Source organism: Scyliorhinus torazame, chromosome 8 (assembly GCF_047496885.1).
Source record: "Scyliorhinus torazame isolate Kashiwa2021f chromosome 8, sScyTor2.1, whole genome shotgun sequence".
Classification (NCBI taxonomy): domain Eukaryota; kingdom Metazoa; phylum Chordata; class Chondrichthyes; order Carcharhiniformes; family Scyliorhinidae; genus Scyliorhinus; species Scyliorhinus torazame.
In genome coordinates this window covers 272454467-272468995 of record NC_092714.1, presented here as the reverse complement: position 1 = coordinate 272468995, position 14529 = coordinate 272454467, and the positions used below count along the sequence as shown (strand labels likewise).

The window sequence follows — 14529 nt, the reverse complement described above, 5'->3', positions numbered from 1 at the left end:
GACTTCGGCGGGGGCGGGGGCGGGATTCACGGTGGCCAACGGCCATTCTCCGACCCGGCGGGGGGTCGGAGAATGACGCCCCAGATATCGGCCTGCAAGAAGTGTGCCAGTATTGCAGATACAGTTGGACATTGCAGACATTGAGGCTGAAGGAATGTAATATGAAGGTCCAATTCCAGACTCAATCAAACACGGAGTCCATGGACCAAGCCCGATCACAAAAAGGCGGAGCAGAATTCAGTAAAAAGACAGACGTGACGCTGGAGTCACCAAAAATGGGGCTACTGCCCCACACACCGGCGTGAAAACGCTGGAGTTTCACTCCCCAGTTTCCTGCAAAAGATGAAGTGCTATTCACCTAACCGCAGGGGGCTGGCAGGGGGCCAGCAGGGGGCCGGCAGGGGGCCAGCAGGGGGCCAGCAGGAGGCCAGCAGGGGGCTAGCAGGGGGCCAGCAGGGGGATAGCAGGGGGCCAGCAGGGGGCCGGCAGAGGGATAGCAGGAGGCCGGCAGGGGGATAGCAGGGGGCCGGCAGGGGGCTGGCAGGGGGCCAGCAGGGGGATAGCAGGAGGCCGGCAGGGGGCCGGCAGGGGGCTGGCAGGGGGCCAGCAGGGGGCCAGCAGGAGGCCGGCAGGGGGCCAGCAGGAGGCCAGCAGGGGGCTAGCAGGGGGCCAGCAGGGGAATAGCAGGGGGCCAGCAGGGGGCCGGCAGGGGGATAGCAGGAGGCCGGCAGGGGGATAGCAGGGGGCCGGCAGGGGGCTGGCAGGGGGCCAGCAGGGGGATAGCAGGAGGCCGGCAGGGGGATAGCAGGGGGCCGGCAGGGGGCCAGCAGGGGGCCGGCAGGGGGCCGGCAGGGGGCCGGCAGGGGGCCAGCAGGGGGCTGGCAGGGGGCCAGCAGGGGGATAGCAGGGGGATAGCAGGGGGCCGGCAGGGGGATAGCAGGGGGCCGGCAGGGGGCCAGCAGGGGGCTGGCAGGGGTCCGGCAGGGGGCCAGCAGGGGGATAGCAGGGGGCCGGCAGGGGGATAGCAGGGGGCCAGCAGGGGGCCGGCAGGGGGCCAGCAGGGGGCTGGCAGGGGGCCGGCAGGGGGCCAGCAGGGGGATAGCAGGGGGCCGGCAGGGGGATAGCAGGGGGCCGGCAGGGGGCCGGCAGGGGGCCGGCAGGGGGCTGGCAGGGGGCCGGCAGGGGGATAGCAGGGGGCCGGCAGGGGGATAGCAGGAGGCCGGCAGGGGGCCGGCAGGGGGATAGCAGGAGGCCGGCAGGGGGCCGGCAGGGGGCCAGCAGGGGGCCGGCAGGGGGCCGGCAGGGGGCCGGCAGGGGGATAGCAGGAGGCCGGCAGGGGGCCGGCAGGGGGCCGGCAGGGGGATAGCAGGGGGCCAGCAGGGGGATAGCAGGGGGATAGCAGGGGGCTGGCGGGGGGCCGGCAGGGGGCCGGCAGGGGGCCGGCAGGGGGCCGGCAGGGGGCCGGCAGGGGGCCGGCAGGGGGATAGCAGGAGGCCGGCAGGGGGCCGGCAGGGGGCCGGCAGGGGGATAGCAGGGGGCCGGCAGGGGAATAGCAGGGGGCTGGCAGGGGGATAGCAGGGGGCCGGCAGGGGGCCGGCAGGGGGATAGCAGGAGGCCGGCAGGGGGCCGGCAGGGGGCCGGCAGGGGGCCGGCAGGGGGCCGGCAGGGGGCCGGCAGGGGGATAGCAGGAGGCCGGCAGGGGGCCGGCAGGGGGCCGGCAGGGGGCTGGCAGGGGGCCGGCAGGAGGCCGGCAGGGGGCCGGCAGGGGGATAGCAGGAGGCCGGCAGGGGGCCGGCAGGGGGCCGGCAGAGGGCCGGCAGGGGGCCGGCAGCGGGCCGGCAGGGGGATAGCAGGAGGCCGGCAGGGGGCCGGCAGGGGGCCGGCAGGGGGCCGGCAGGGGGCCGGCAGGGGGCCAGCAGGGGGATAGCAGGGGGCCGGCAGGGGGCCAGCAGGGGGATAGCAGGGGGCCGGCAGGGGGCCGGCAGGGGGCCGGCAGGGGGATAGCAGGGGGCCGGCAGGGGGCCGGCAGGGGGCCGGCAGGGGGCCGGCAGGGGGCCAGCAGGGGGATAGCAGGGGGCCAGCAGGGGGATAGCAGGGGGATAGCAGGGGGCTGGCAGGGGGCCGGCAGGGGGCCGGCAGGGGGCCGGCAGGGGGCCGGCAGGGGGCCGGCAGGGGGCCGGCAGGGGGCCGGCAGGGGGATAGCAGGGGGCCAGCAGGGGGATAGCAGGGGGATAGCAGGGGGCCGGCAGGGGGCCGGCAGGGGGCCGGCAGGGGGCCGGCAGGGGGCCGGCAGGGGGCCGGCAGGGGGATAGCAGGGGGCCGGCAGGGGGCCGGCAGGGGGCCGGCAGGGGGATAGCAGGGGGATAGCAGGGGGCCGGCAGGGGGATAGCAGGGGGCCGGCAGGGGGATAGCAGGGGGCCGGCAGGGGGCCGGCAGGGGGATAGCAGGAGGCCGGCAGGGGGCCGGCAGGGGGCCGGCAGGGGGCCGGCAGGGGGATAGCAGGAGGCCGGCAGGGGGCCGGCAGGGGGCCGGCAGGGGGCTGGCAGGGGGCCGGCAGGAGGCCGGCAGGGGGCCGGCAGGGGGATAGCAGGAGGCCGGCAGGGGGCCGGCAGGGGGCCGGCAGAGGGCCGGCAGGGGGATAGCAGGAGGCCGGCAGGGGGCCGGCAGGGGGCCGGCAGGGGGCCGGCAGGGGGCCAGCAGGGGGCCGGCAGGGGGCCAGCAGGGGGATAGCAGGGGGCCGGCAGGGGGCCGGCAGGGGGCCGGCAGGGGGCCGGCAGGGGGATAGCAGGGGGCCGGCAGGGGGCCGGCAGGGGGCCGGCAGGGGGCCGGCAGGGGGATAGCAGGGGGCCGGCAGGGGGCCGGCAGGGGGCCGGCAGGGGGCCGGCAGGGGGATAGCAGGGGGCCGGGAGGGGGCCGGCAGGGGGCCGGCAGGGGGATGGTAGGGGGCCGGCAGGGGGCCGGCAGGGGGCCGGCAGGGGGCCGGCAGGGGGCCGGCAGGGGGATAGCAGGGGGCCGGCAGGGGGCCGGCAGGGGGATAGCAGGGGGCCGGCAGGGGGATAGCAGGGGGCTGGCAGGGGGATAGCAGGGGGCCGGCAGGGGGCCGGCAGGGACCCGGGGAGCTTCATGCAGCTTTGGCTACGGATACGGGCCCCCGCACATCCGGTTCCGAGTCCTCGCATGCGCACGGCGGCGTCCTCCAGCGGCTGCGCCAATCGCCATGGTGGACTCGGACCACGGACCATCACGAAGAAACAAGGGCCCCTGATCGGCCCCACGCCACTGCATCGGTCCGGCCCGATCGCTGCCCCGGCCACCCATAAGGACACCCCCCCTCGGTGCCTGAACCCCCCGCCCCCCACCAGGGCGGCCGCGGAGATGAGCCATACCACATTAGGTCCACGCGGTCAGGGTCGGGGGGGCCTCTGGCAATGGCCCCCAGCCGTGCGGTTTCGCGGATGAGCGTTTCTCTGGGGGCCAGACAATCGCTGGAGCGGCGCAGGGCCCGATTCGGTCGGAAGCACCGATTCTCTGCCCCCGCGCCGAACGCGATTTTGGCACGGAGTGCGGAGATTCCAGCCCGTGACCTTTTAAAACCTGCAGCAATGAGGTTTAGCCCCAGCAGACCAGAGCGTGCAGCTGGAAGAGAGTTGCAGCACTGTCCACAGCCACAACTGAGCTCGGCTCAATGAAAAACAACTCCTTAGAACAGTAGCCTGGGTGGCATGTACCAACTCCTGCTCCTGCATGCGGACTCCTCCACCTGCACCTGCAGGAGCTGTATGTTCACCGACAGCCCCTCATGTAGCCCCTGGCTCTGCGTCTGCGTCTCCACGATCGATGGGACTGTCCGTTCCAGAAGCCCGAGACCCGCCTGGACGGCAGCTAGTCCCTGGGACCGGCCCTCCGACCGTCCGCCCCCTCGGGAGTTCCCCCCTCCACCTGCTGTGGTCAGCTGTGAGGTGAGCACCAGATAGTGCCCCAGGAACCGCTTCACTAAAGTGCCCGACCGAGGTGAGTGTCTCTGGGATGTTGAGGGTGTCGGAGAAGCTGTGATGGGAGATCAGTGTGTCCCTCCGACCCGAACTCCGGGGTGACCTGGGCCTTGGGCAGAGGGCTGGTTTCCGGGCTGCTCTCCCCCTCAGTGCTCCGCTCACTGGGGGAGCTCCGGCTGTGACACTCGCTGGGGGCGGGGGCGCCAGGTGGACTCACCCTATCTTCAGCAGGTCCTGCAAGACACAGGACAGGACACATGACGAGACCGCGAGCCGGGGGGGGGGTGAGGGTGAAGTGAGGGTGGCGTGGGGGTGGTGTGGGGGTAAATGTGAGGGTGAGGGTGGGGGTGGGGTGGGGGTGGGGGAGTTTGACACACGTGTTATGGGGGAGCCACAATTCACCGGGGTCTGACTTCCTCGCCCGCGGCCGAACTCCACCCCGGTGACCTCCCTTTCCTCCGGGTCTCCCACCACGCCCAGGGCACTCTGCTCACCACAGTGAGAGGCCGCAGGTCCGGCGGTCCCTCTTCAGTCCCCTTCCGCTGCCGGCGGTTGTGGCGGCCTTCTGCTGAGAGGGGGCAAACGGAAAACGACAGCGATAGCCCAGGGTTTGGGTAGCTGGTGGGCTCAGTGGCCAGGGCACCAATCCACGGCAGCCGGCATCGGTGCCAGCATGCGGTGCAGGTTCACAGGGATAGGCTTACGGGTTTGTGGGTTTGTGGGATGGGGTTAGCGCCAGGGGCACCGTGTGGCCGACTCATCCTGGCCGCCCTGAGAAGGTTGTGCAGTTTTTTCCGGCACTGCTGGCCGGACTGACGGTGTTGCCGTTGGCGCTGACGCCCTCTGCCACCTGCGCCCAGCCACAGTGAATGGTGGCGGCTGGCCACCTCCTTCCTCCGAATTCTGCGCTGGCGTCAACACTTTAGTCTTCGAAATGGAGAATCCAGCCGGTTGGATTTCTCAAACATATTGAGAACCGCTGAGTTGTTGAAAAATGACGTGGTCGAAATGAAAACCAGGAACTGAGAAAAAGTTGAACAGTTGCAAAAGAAAGTGGAGCTTCTCACACAGGAGCAAGAAGAGTCTCGGAAACAATTAGCAGAAGGAAAAGTACAGAAAATGAGCTTGATGGATAGCACAGGGGAGTTAGGCTCTGCCATTTGGGCAGCACAGTAGCACAGTGGTTAGCACAATTGCTTCACAGCTCCAGGGTCCCAGGTTCGATTCCGGCTTGGGTCACTGTCTGTGCGGAGTCTGCACATCCTCCCCGTGTGTGCGTGGGTTTCCTCCGGGTGCTCCGGTTTCCTCCCACAGTCCAAAGATGTGCAGGTTAGGTGGATTGGCCATGATAAATTGCCCTTAGTGTCCAAAATTGCCCTTAGTGTTGGGTGGGGTTACTGGGTTATGGGGATAGGGTGGAGGTGTCGACCTTGGGTAGGGTGCTCTTTCCAAGAGCCGGTGCAGACTTGATGGGCCGAATGGCCTTCTTCTGCACTGTAAATTCTATGATAAGGAAAAACTGTTCAGTGCAGAGAACCAATTTTCACATCCGGAAGAAGAATTTGTTCATGATAAATTAGAACTTGGTGAGCTTCATGCATCGACTGGGTAATGTGAGTGAAAATATTTCACCCAATCTCCCCTTTAAATCAAATGATTTTTAAGTCTCTGGTTATTGTACTGTACCGGGCTCCCCGAACAGGCGCCGGAATGTGGCAACTAGGGGCTTTTCACAGTAACTTCATTGAAGCCTACTTGTGACAATAAAAAATTATTATTTTTTTTTTATTATTGGTTCACCCACCAGGACAAATAACTTTCCCTGTTTATCCTATCAAAACCTCTCAACATTGGGCAGCAAGGTGGCGCAGTGGGTTAGCACTGCTGCCTCACGGCGCCGAGGTTCCAGGTTCGATCCCGGCTCTGGGTCACTGTCCGTGTGGAGTTTGCACATTCTCCCCGTGTCTGCGTGGGTTTCGCCCCCACAACCCAAAGATGTGCAGGGTAGGTGGATTGGCCTCGCTAAATTGAACCTTAATTGGAAAAAATAAATTGGGTACTCTAAATTTTTTTTTTTAAACTCTCAACATCTTGAAAAACTCAAATCAGTCGTCTCATAACCTTCTCTGTTCCAAGAAGAGCAGAAACGTTTGCACCTTTGCTTGTAACTGAAGTCCCTCATCGTTGGCAACATGCGGGTAAACCTTCTCTCTATTCTGTCTAAGGCTTTGGCATCTAATTGGGTGAGAATGTACCCTGTTGCTTGGCTTCTTCACCCTAACGCCAGAGCCCCAGTTTCTCTCGCAGACACATTATCAGTTCCTGCTGTCAGTAACTTGCCACAGCCAAAAGATACAATCCTAAACATGCAAAGGAGCAAGTCTAGCAAATGGCAAAAGCCAATAGATGCCCTGTTACAGCAGGATGGGCCCAATCTTTAGCAAATAATCCCATTGATTGGATTCCAAAGAATGAATTCAATGGTTCTTGTCATGATATTCAAACATACATCATAACACATACATAATGATAGACAGACCAACGGACCAATTAGCACACATAACACGACAGCCAATCACAGACAAGAGCAGACACAGTATAAGACAAGAAACACAACACCTCCTGGCCAGTCCATCTGGAGACAGCACAGGGCCAGGACCTCATTAACAAGACACTCACACAGTCACAACGTGCTGAGTACCAAATCAGATGTGTAAATAGTTTAATGGAATAAAACTGCGTTGTACCAATCGCAACCGTGTTGGTTCGTCTGTACCTCAGAGCACCCAACACTTCAGTTCTGACTGAAAGAAATGGCATTTGATGGGATGGAGAGGAATTCGGACTGAGTTACGCCCATTGGGATTCAACATAACAGGTTGAATATGACAGAGGTTTGTTTAATTCCTCCTGAGCAGTATCAATGGAGAATGTTTTAGATTATTTAAATATTACACAATCAAAATGAATGACAAGAGGTTTTCCCATTTGCTACACAATGTGGCGGCACAGTGGTTAGCACTGCTGCCTCACAGCGCCAGGGACCGGGTTAGCACTGCTGCCTCACAACGCCAGGGACCCGGGTTAGCACTGCTGTCTCACAGCATCAGGGACCCAGGTTAGCACTGCTGCCGCACAACGCCAGGGACCGGGTTAGCACTGCTGTCTCACAGAATCAGGGACCCAGGTTAGCACTGCTGCCTCACAGCGCCAGGGACCGGGTTAGCACTGCTGCCTCACAATGCCAGGGACCGGGTTAGCACTGCTGCCTCACAGCATCAGGGACCCAGGTTAGCACTGCTGCCTCACAGCACCAGAGACTCGGTTTAGCACTCATGCCTCACAACGCCAGGGACCTGGGTTAGCACTGCTGTCTCATAGTGCCAGGGACCCGGGTTAACACTGCTGTCTCACAGCGCCAGAGACCCGGGTTAACACTGCTGCCTCACAGTGCCAGGGACCCGGGTTAGCACTGCTGTCTCACAGTGCCAGGGACCCGGGTTAACATTGCTGCCTCACAGAGCCAGGGACCCGGGTTAACACTGCTGCCTCACAGAGTCAGGGACCCGGGTTAACACTGCTGTCTCACAGAGCCAGGGACCCGGGTTAACACTGCTGTCTCACAACGCCAGGAACCGGGTTAGCACTGCTGCCTCACAGTGCCAGGGACCCGGGTTAGCACTGCTGTCTCACAGTGCCAGGGACCCGGGTTAACATTGCTGCCTCACAGAGCCAGGGACCCGGGTTAACACTGCTGCCTCACAGAGTCAGGGACCCGGGTTAACACTGCTGTCTCACAGAGCCAGGGACCCGGGTTAACACTGCTGTCTCACAACGCCAGGAACCGGGTTAGCACTGCTGCCTCACAGCATCAGGGGCGCGGGTTAGCACTGCTGCCTCACAGCGCCAGAGACTCGGCTTAGCACTGATGCCTCACAGCGCCAGGGACCTGGGTTAGCACTGCTGTCTCATAGTGCCAGGGACCCGGGTTAACACTGCTGTCTCACAGCGCCAGAGACCCGGGTTAACACTGCTGCCTCACAGTGCCAGGGACCCGGGTTAGCACTGCTGTCTCACAGTGCCAGGGACCCGGGTTAACACTGCTGCCTCACAGAGCCAGGGACCCAGGTTAACACTGCTGCCTCACAGAGCCAGGGACCCGGGTTAACACTGCTGCCTTACAGCGCCAGGGATGGAGGTTCAATTCTGGCTTTGGGTGACTGTATGTGTGGCGTTTGCACATTCTCCCCGTGTCTGCGTGGGTTTCCTCTGGGTGCTCCAGTTTCCTCCCACGATCCAAAGATGTGCAGGTTAGGTGGGGTTACAGCATAGAGTGGGGGTCTGAGTCTAGTTAGGGTTCTCTTTCAGAGGGTCTGTGTAGACTCGACGGACTGAATGGTCTCCTTCTGCACTGTAGGGATTCTCTGGTTCTATATGATCAATGGGCAGTAAATTAAAATGGGTTTGCCTATTTAGATTCAGCATATTGGGAGAGTGAGCGAGTGAATGAGTGAGTGAGTGATTTTCTCCATTGGGATTTGAAACACAAAGTGAATTGGAAAACAGTCCATTAGAGTTTCAGATAAAAGATTTGTCTATCAGTGACCGTACAACATGTACAATAACGCATTGATTATAGTACTAGGCTAAGAGAGGTGTGGAATTTAAATTCTCATTGTAATTTGTGAAATGGAGACAAATTGTGGAATGGAAAAGAAGCCAAACTCCTTTACCTGATCTGTCTTAGACGTAACTCTAATCCAAGATTGCAAAGGTTGACTCTCAATGGCCAGTGAAGTACCCTTGTTGAAACAATATAGAAATCCCAGCATCTTTCCGGGGCAACTCGGGTTAGGTAATAAAAGTGGCAGCGACACACATTCCTAGAACGAATGCAGGAGTATCCATTGGGATTCTACACAGTGCCAATAAGCAGATAGGAGTTTGATTATTTGGAATAATGCACAAAGAGAATGATAAAGAGAAAGTCGCACTATGGGTTAATGGGATGTGATCCCAATGAATGGGATTATTTGGGAAAAGTGCGTTCGTCCACTGGAATTCTCAATGGAAGTGGATAGAGAGAGAGTTGCCCCATTGGAATTCCACCCAAAGAAGGTGCACGAGGACGGATTTATCCATTGGGATTAAACTCTATGTAAGTGGGAGGAAAGGTGACCAGCTATTGAGTTTCCCCATAACGGGAATGGGAAAGGCTTGTCGGTTGAGATTCCTGTGAACAAAGGTGAGAGTGGGTTTGTGCGTTTGGGATGCTGCAGACCGGAATGAATGTTTGACCAACGGAATGCGTCTCCTGGATCTGGTCTCAATGCGGTGGGAGTTGACTTTGATAAAATAATCGACCAAGGCGTGATCAGCAAAAATCTTCAGCTGAGTATTTCAGTAATATGAAATCCGCCTGGACAATTATCATAAGTGGATGGCTGCAAGGCCTCAGCATAAAGTTTAAATAAATCTTGCTCAACTGCTGAACAAAACAAATGCACTCAATTAACATCATTAAAGAAGGATTTATTGACTGTTCACCAATCAGGCGGGTCTTTGGCAGGATGACTGAATCTCACTGGGGTTAGAGGGAGTCCTGACTCAGCGACAACACTGAAATGCAAGAAAGGACCAATATCGATGCCTTTTTAAAGGATTAACATTTACCATTTTTCCTGCAAATTTTCTTGATTAAATAAAAGATTGGTTCAGGGCAAATGGTGTTAACTAATTTAATAGAGTTTTTTGATGAGGTAACAGAAGGGTTGATGAGAGTTATGCGGTTAAATGTGTTTGATTAAGTGCCACATAACTGGCTTCTCAGCAAAGTTGAAGCCCTTGGAATAAGAGCGAGTGCGGCTGAATGGATGTAAAGTTGGCTGAGTGACGGGAAACTAAGAGTAGAGGTGAACAGTTTGGACTGGAGGAAGGTGGAGATCCCCAGGGGCAGTTTGAGGATCATCGCTTTTCTATATTAATGACCTAGAATTGGGTCTTCAGGGCACAATTTCAAAATTTGCTGATGGCACAATACTGGTGAGTATCGTCCACGTCCCATGAACGAATTTTTTAAAAATTGGACCCAACTGCTCCATGCTGGTGTCCATGCCCCACGCTCCACACCACTCTCTTCCCATCCCTCTTCATTGCACCCTTTCAACATACCTTTTTATACCGTTCTCCCTCATGTGCTTACCTTGCTTTCCCTATCTTACTTAATGATCTGTTGAGCTGCTCACAGAAAAATACTTTTCACTGCAGCTTGGTACAAACAAACAAATCCAAATCCTTAAATGATTAATGATCATAATAGTACAAAGTAGACGTCCAAGGTTGTTGGGTGCCTGGGTTGGATGCGTTTGGTACAATTCATAGATTACACATTTTATTTCTTTTTCTATTTAACAACCACTTCGGTATCTCCATTTATGCTTTCACTGGAAGTTGTAATCCACTCCGCTCTCTCTATTTTGGGCACAGCGCAATGTGTTATCTATCAGCAATTCCGCTGGATCGATGCTCCCTGGAGGAAGAGGAGTAACAGAGAAATGTCCAGCCAGATCGGAGGCACCTCCCTCCCCACCCTGCCCGTGCCCCAAGCCAAGGAGTGGCAGCAACGATGTGCCTCCCTGTGTTTGGTTCATTGGAGGGTGCAGTAAACGATTGGGGTGAATGGACAGCTGGCATGGTCGCTAAATTTCCTGATGTCACAAAGTAAGGTAGGGAAGCAAGTTGTGAAGAGGATATAAGGAGGCTACAAAGTGACATAGATGTGTTAAGAGAGTGGGTAAAGATCTGGCAAATGGAGTAAAATGTGGGCAAATGCGAATTGTCCATTTTGGCAGCAGGAATAAAAAAGAAGCTTATTATCTAAATGAGGTCTTGTGGGACAGTGGGTAGCCTCTCTGCATCTGAGTCAGAAGCTTCAGGTTCGAATCCCACCCCAGTGGCTGGCACTAAGGGTGGCAGAGACTCCTGGTCAGCCACGCTTGACGTGGGGTGGGCCCCCCCCCCACCCCCACCCCCACCCCCCCCCCACCCCCACCCCAACCCCCACCCCCACCCCCACCCCCACCCCCACCCTCCCCCCCAACCAATACGCCCCTGACAACAGACTACCAACCTGTTCCGGGAATTACTAGCTATGGAAATGGATGGAATTCTGCCTTAGTGACCACTAGGTGGGGGAAGAGATTTGGAATATTATATAAACATTAGAGAGATTGCAGGGTTCTGAGGTGCAGAGGGATCTGGGTGGCCTAGTGCATGAATCACAAAAGGCTGGTATATAGGTACAACAATTAATTAGGAAAGCTCATAGAATGTTATTGTTTATTGCGAAGGGGATTGATTACAAAAGCAGGGAGGTTATGCTTCAGTTGTACCGGGCACAGGTGTGGCCACACCTGAAGTATTGTGTACGGTACTGGTCTCCTTATTTAAGGAAAGATATAAATGTGTTGGAAACAGATCTGAGGAAGTTTACCAGACTACCAGGAATGGGAGGGTTGGCTTCTGAGGAACGGTTGGAGAGGTTGGGTTTGTATTCACTGGAGTTTAGAAGACAAAGAGGCAACTTGATCAAAACCATTAAGATCATGAGGGGTATTAACATGGTGGATGTGGAGAGGATGTTTCCTCTTGTGGGAGAATGTAGAACTCGGGGTCACTGTTTAACAATAAGGGGTCGCCCATTTAAGACAGAGATGAAAGAATTTTTTTCTCTCAAGAGGGCCGTGAGTTTCCGGAACTTTCTTCTTCAAAAGGTGGTGGAGACTTTGAATATTCCTCAGGCAGCGGTAGATAGATTCTTGAGTAACATGGGGGTGAAAGGTCATCGGGGGGGTCAGCAGGAATATAGGGTTGAGGTCACAATCAGATCAGCCATTACTTTATTGAATGGGAGGGCAGGCTTGAGGGGCAGGGTAGCCACACCTGCTCTTCGTCTACGTGTTTGTATAAAGAGACTGGAAAGGGGTTGATCCGTGAGCGTGTGTGTGAAGCATGATTGAACGAAAAGGGACCGAATTCTAATCAGTCAGAGGAACTGGAAGGGAGTTGGTCCGCTGGAATTCTACATAGCAGGAATGAATGAGAAAGTCGATTTCAGCGGGAGCGGAGCAGGCTGGTCAATTTCAGCGGGAGCAGTGCGCAAGTGATTTCTGGGAGGTAAGTCTCTCCTTTAAAAACACTTGTCTTTGCAGGAGCAGGCCAGTCGATTTCAGCGGGAGCGGAGCAGGCTAGTCAATTTCAGCGGGAGCAGTGCGCAAGTGATTTCTGGGAGGTAAGTCTCTCCTTTAAAAACACTTGTCTTTGCAGGAGCAGGCCAGTCGATTTCAGCGGGAGCGGAGCAGGCCAGTCGATTTCAGCGGGAGCGGTGCGTTAGTGATTTCTGGGAGACCTTCACAGGAGCAGGCTAGTCAATTTCAGCGGTAAACACTTACCTGGTCCCCTTTTCGGTCCCTCTTTGCTGTTTTTAAAAAAAAAATTAGTGTTTAAGGCGGGAACAGGAAGTTCGACCCGCGGACTTCTGGGAAGACCCTCACCAATAAATTCTGGTGGAGAGGAAACCCGAGACACTACACGTGTAGTGTCTCCCACCCGCCCTCCTCCTCTAACCTAATAATAAAACCCTTTGGTGTGAGGTAAGTACCATATTTTATTATTATTATTATTTTTTTTTTTAATTTAATTTAGTTGTTAGCCAAATCTTGGTAGAAAGTTAGAGGGATGGCAGGGAAGGGAGTGCAATGTTCCTCCTGCAGGATGTTTGAGGTGAGGGATGCCGTTAGTGTCTCTGCTGATTTTACCTGCAGGAAGTGCTGCCATCTCCAGCTCCTCCAAGACCGAGTTAGGGAACTGGAGCTGGAGTTGGAAGAACTTTGGATCATTCGGGAGGCAGAGGGGGTCATAGATAGCAGCTTCAGGGAATTAGTTACACCAAAGATTGAAGATAGATGGGTAACTGTAAGACGGACTGGGAAGAAGCAGTCAGTGCAGGGATCCCCTGCGGTCGTTCCCCTGAGAAACAAGTATACCGCTTTGGATACTTGTGGGGGAGAAGACTTACCAGGGGTAAGCCATGGGGTACGAGCCTCTGGCACGGAGTCTGTCCCTGTTGCTCAGAAGGGAAGGGGGGAGAGGAGCAGAGCATTAGTAATTGGGGACTCGATAGTCAGGGGCACAGATAGGAGATTTTGTGGGAGCGTGAGACACTCACGTTTGGTATGTTGCCTCTCAGGTGCAAGGATACGTGATGTCTCGGATCGTGTTTTCCGGGTCCTTAGGGGGGAGGGGGAGCAGCCCCAAGTCGTGGTCCACATTGGCACTAACGACATAGGTAGGAAAGGGGACAAGGATGTCAGGCAGGCTTTCAGGGAGCTAGGATGGAAGCTCAGAACTAGAACAAACAGAGTTGTTATCTCTGGGTTGTTGCCCGTGCCACGTGATAGTGAGATGAGGAATAGGGAGAGAGAGCAATTAAACACGTGGCTACAGGGATGGTGCAGGCGGGAGGGATTCAGATTTCTGGATAACTGGGGCTCTTTTTGGGGAAGGTGGGACCTCTACAGACAGGATGGTCTACATCTGAACCTGAGGGGCACAAATATCCTGGGGGGGAGATTTGTTAGTGCTCTTTGGGGGGGTTTAAACTAATGCAGCAGGGGCATGGGAACCTGGATTGTAGTTTTAGGGTAAGGGAGAATGAGAGTATAGAGGTCAGGAGCACAGATTTGACGTCGCAGGAGGGGACCAGTGTTCAGGTAGGTGGTTTGAAGTGTGTCTACTTCAATGCCAGGAGAATACAAAATAAGGTACTGGTACAAATAAATAACTGGCAGCATGGGTTGGTACCTGGGACTTCGATGTTGTGGCCATTTCGGAGACCTGGATAGAGCAGGGACAGGAATGGATGTTGCAGGTTCCGGGGTTTAGGTGTTTTAGTAAGCTCAGAGAAGGAGGCAAAAGAGGGGGAGGTGTGGCACTGCTAGTCAAGAGCAGTATTACGGTGGCGGAGAGGATGCTAGATGGGGACTCATCTTCCGAGGTAGTATGGGCTGAGGTTAGAAACATGAAAGGAGAGGTCACACTGTTGGGAGTCTTCTATAGGCCTCCAAATAGTTCTAGGGATGTAGAGGAAAGGATGGCGAGGATGATCCTGGATAAGAGCGAAAGTAACAGGGTAGTTATTATGGGAGACTTTAACTTTCCAAATATTGACTGGAAAAGATATAGTTTGAGTACATTAGATGGGTCGTTTTTTGTACAGTGTGTGCAGGAGGGTTTCCTGACACAATATGTTGACAGGCCAACAAGAGGCGAGGCCACGTTGGATTTGTTTTTGGGTAATGAACCAGGCCAGGTGTTGGATTTGGAGGTAGGAGAGCACTTTGGGGACAGTGACCACAATTCGGTGACGTTTACGTCAATGATGGAAAGGGATAAGTATACACCGCAGGGCAAGAGTTATAGCTGGGGTAAGGGCAATTATGATGCCATTAGACGTGACTTGGGGGGGATGAGGTGGAGA

The 14529-nt window shown here is 56.7% G+C and overlaps 1 protein-coding gene across 1 annotated transcript in view; it reads right to left on the bottom strand.

Moving 5' to 3' along the window:
- Positions 1–14529, bottom strand: part of rims4 (regulating synaptic membrane exocytosis 4) — a 193197-nt gene that overhangs the window by 50495 nt on the left and 128173 nt on the right. The gene's annotated exons all lie outside the window — the stretch shown is intronic.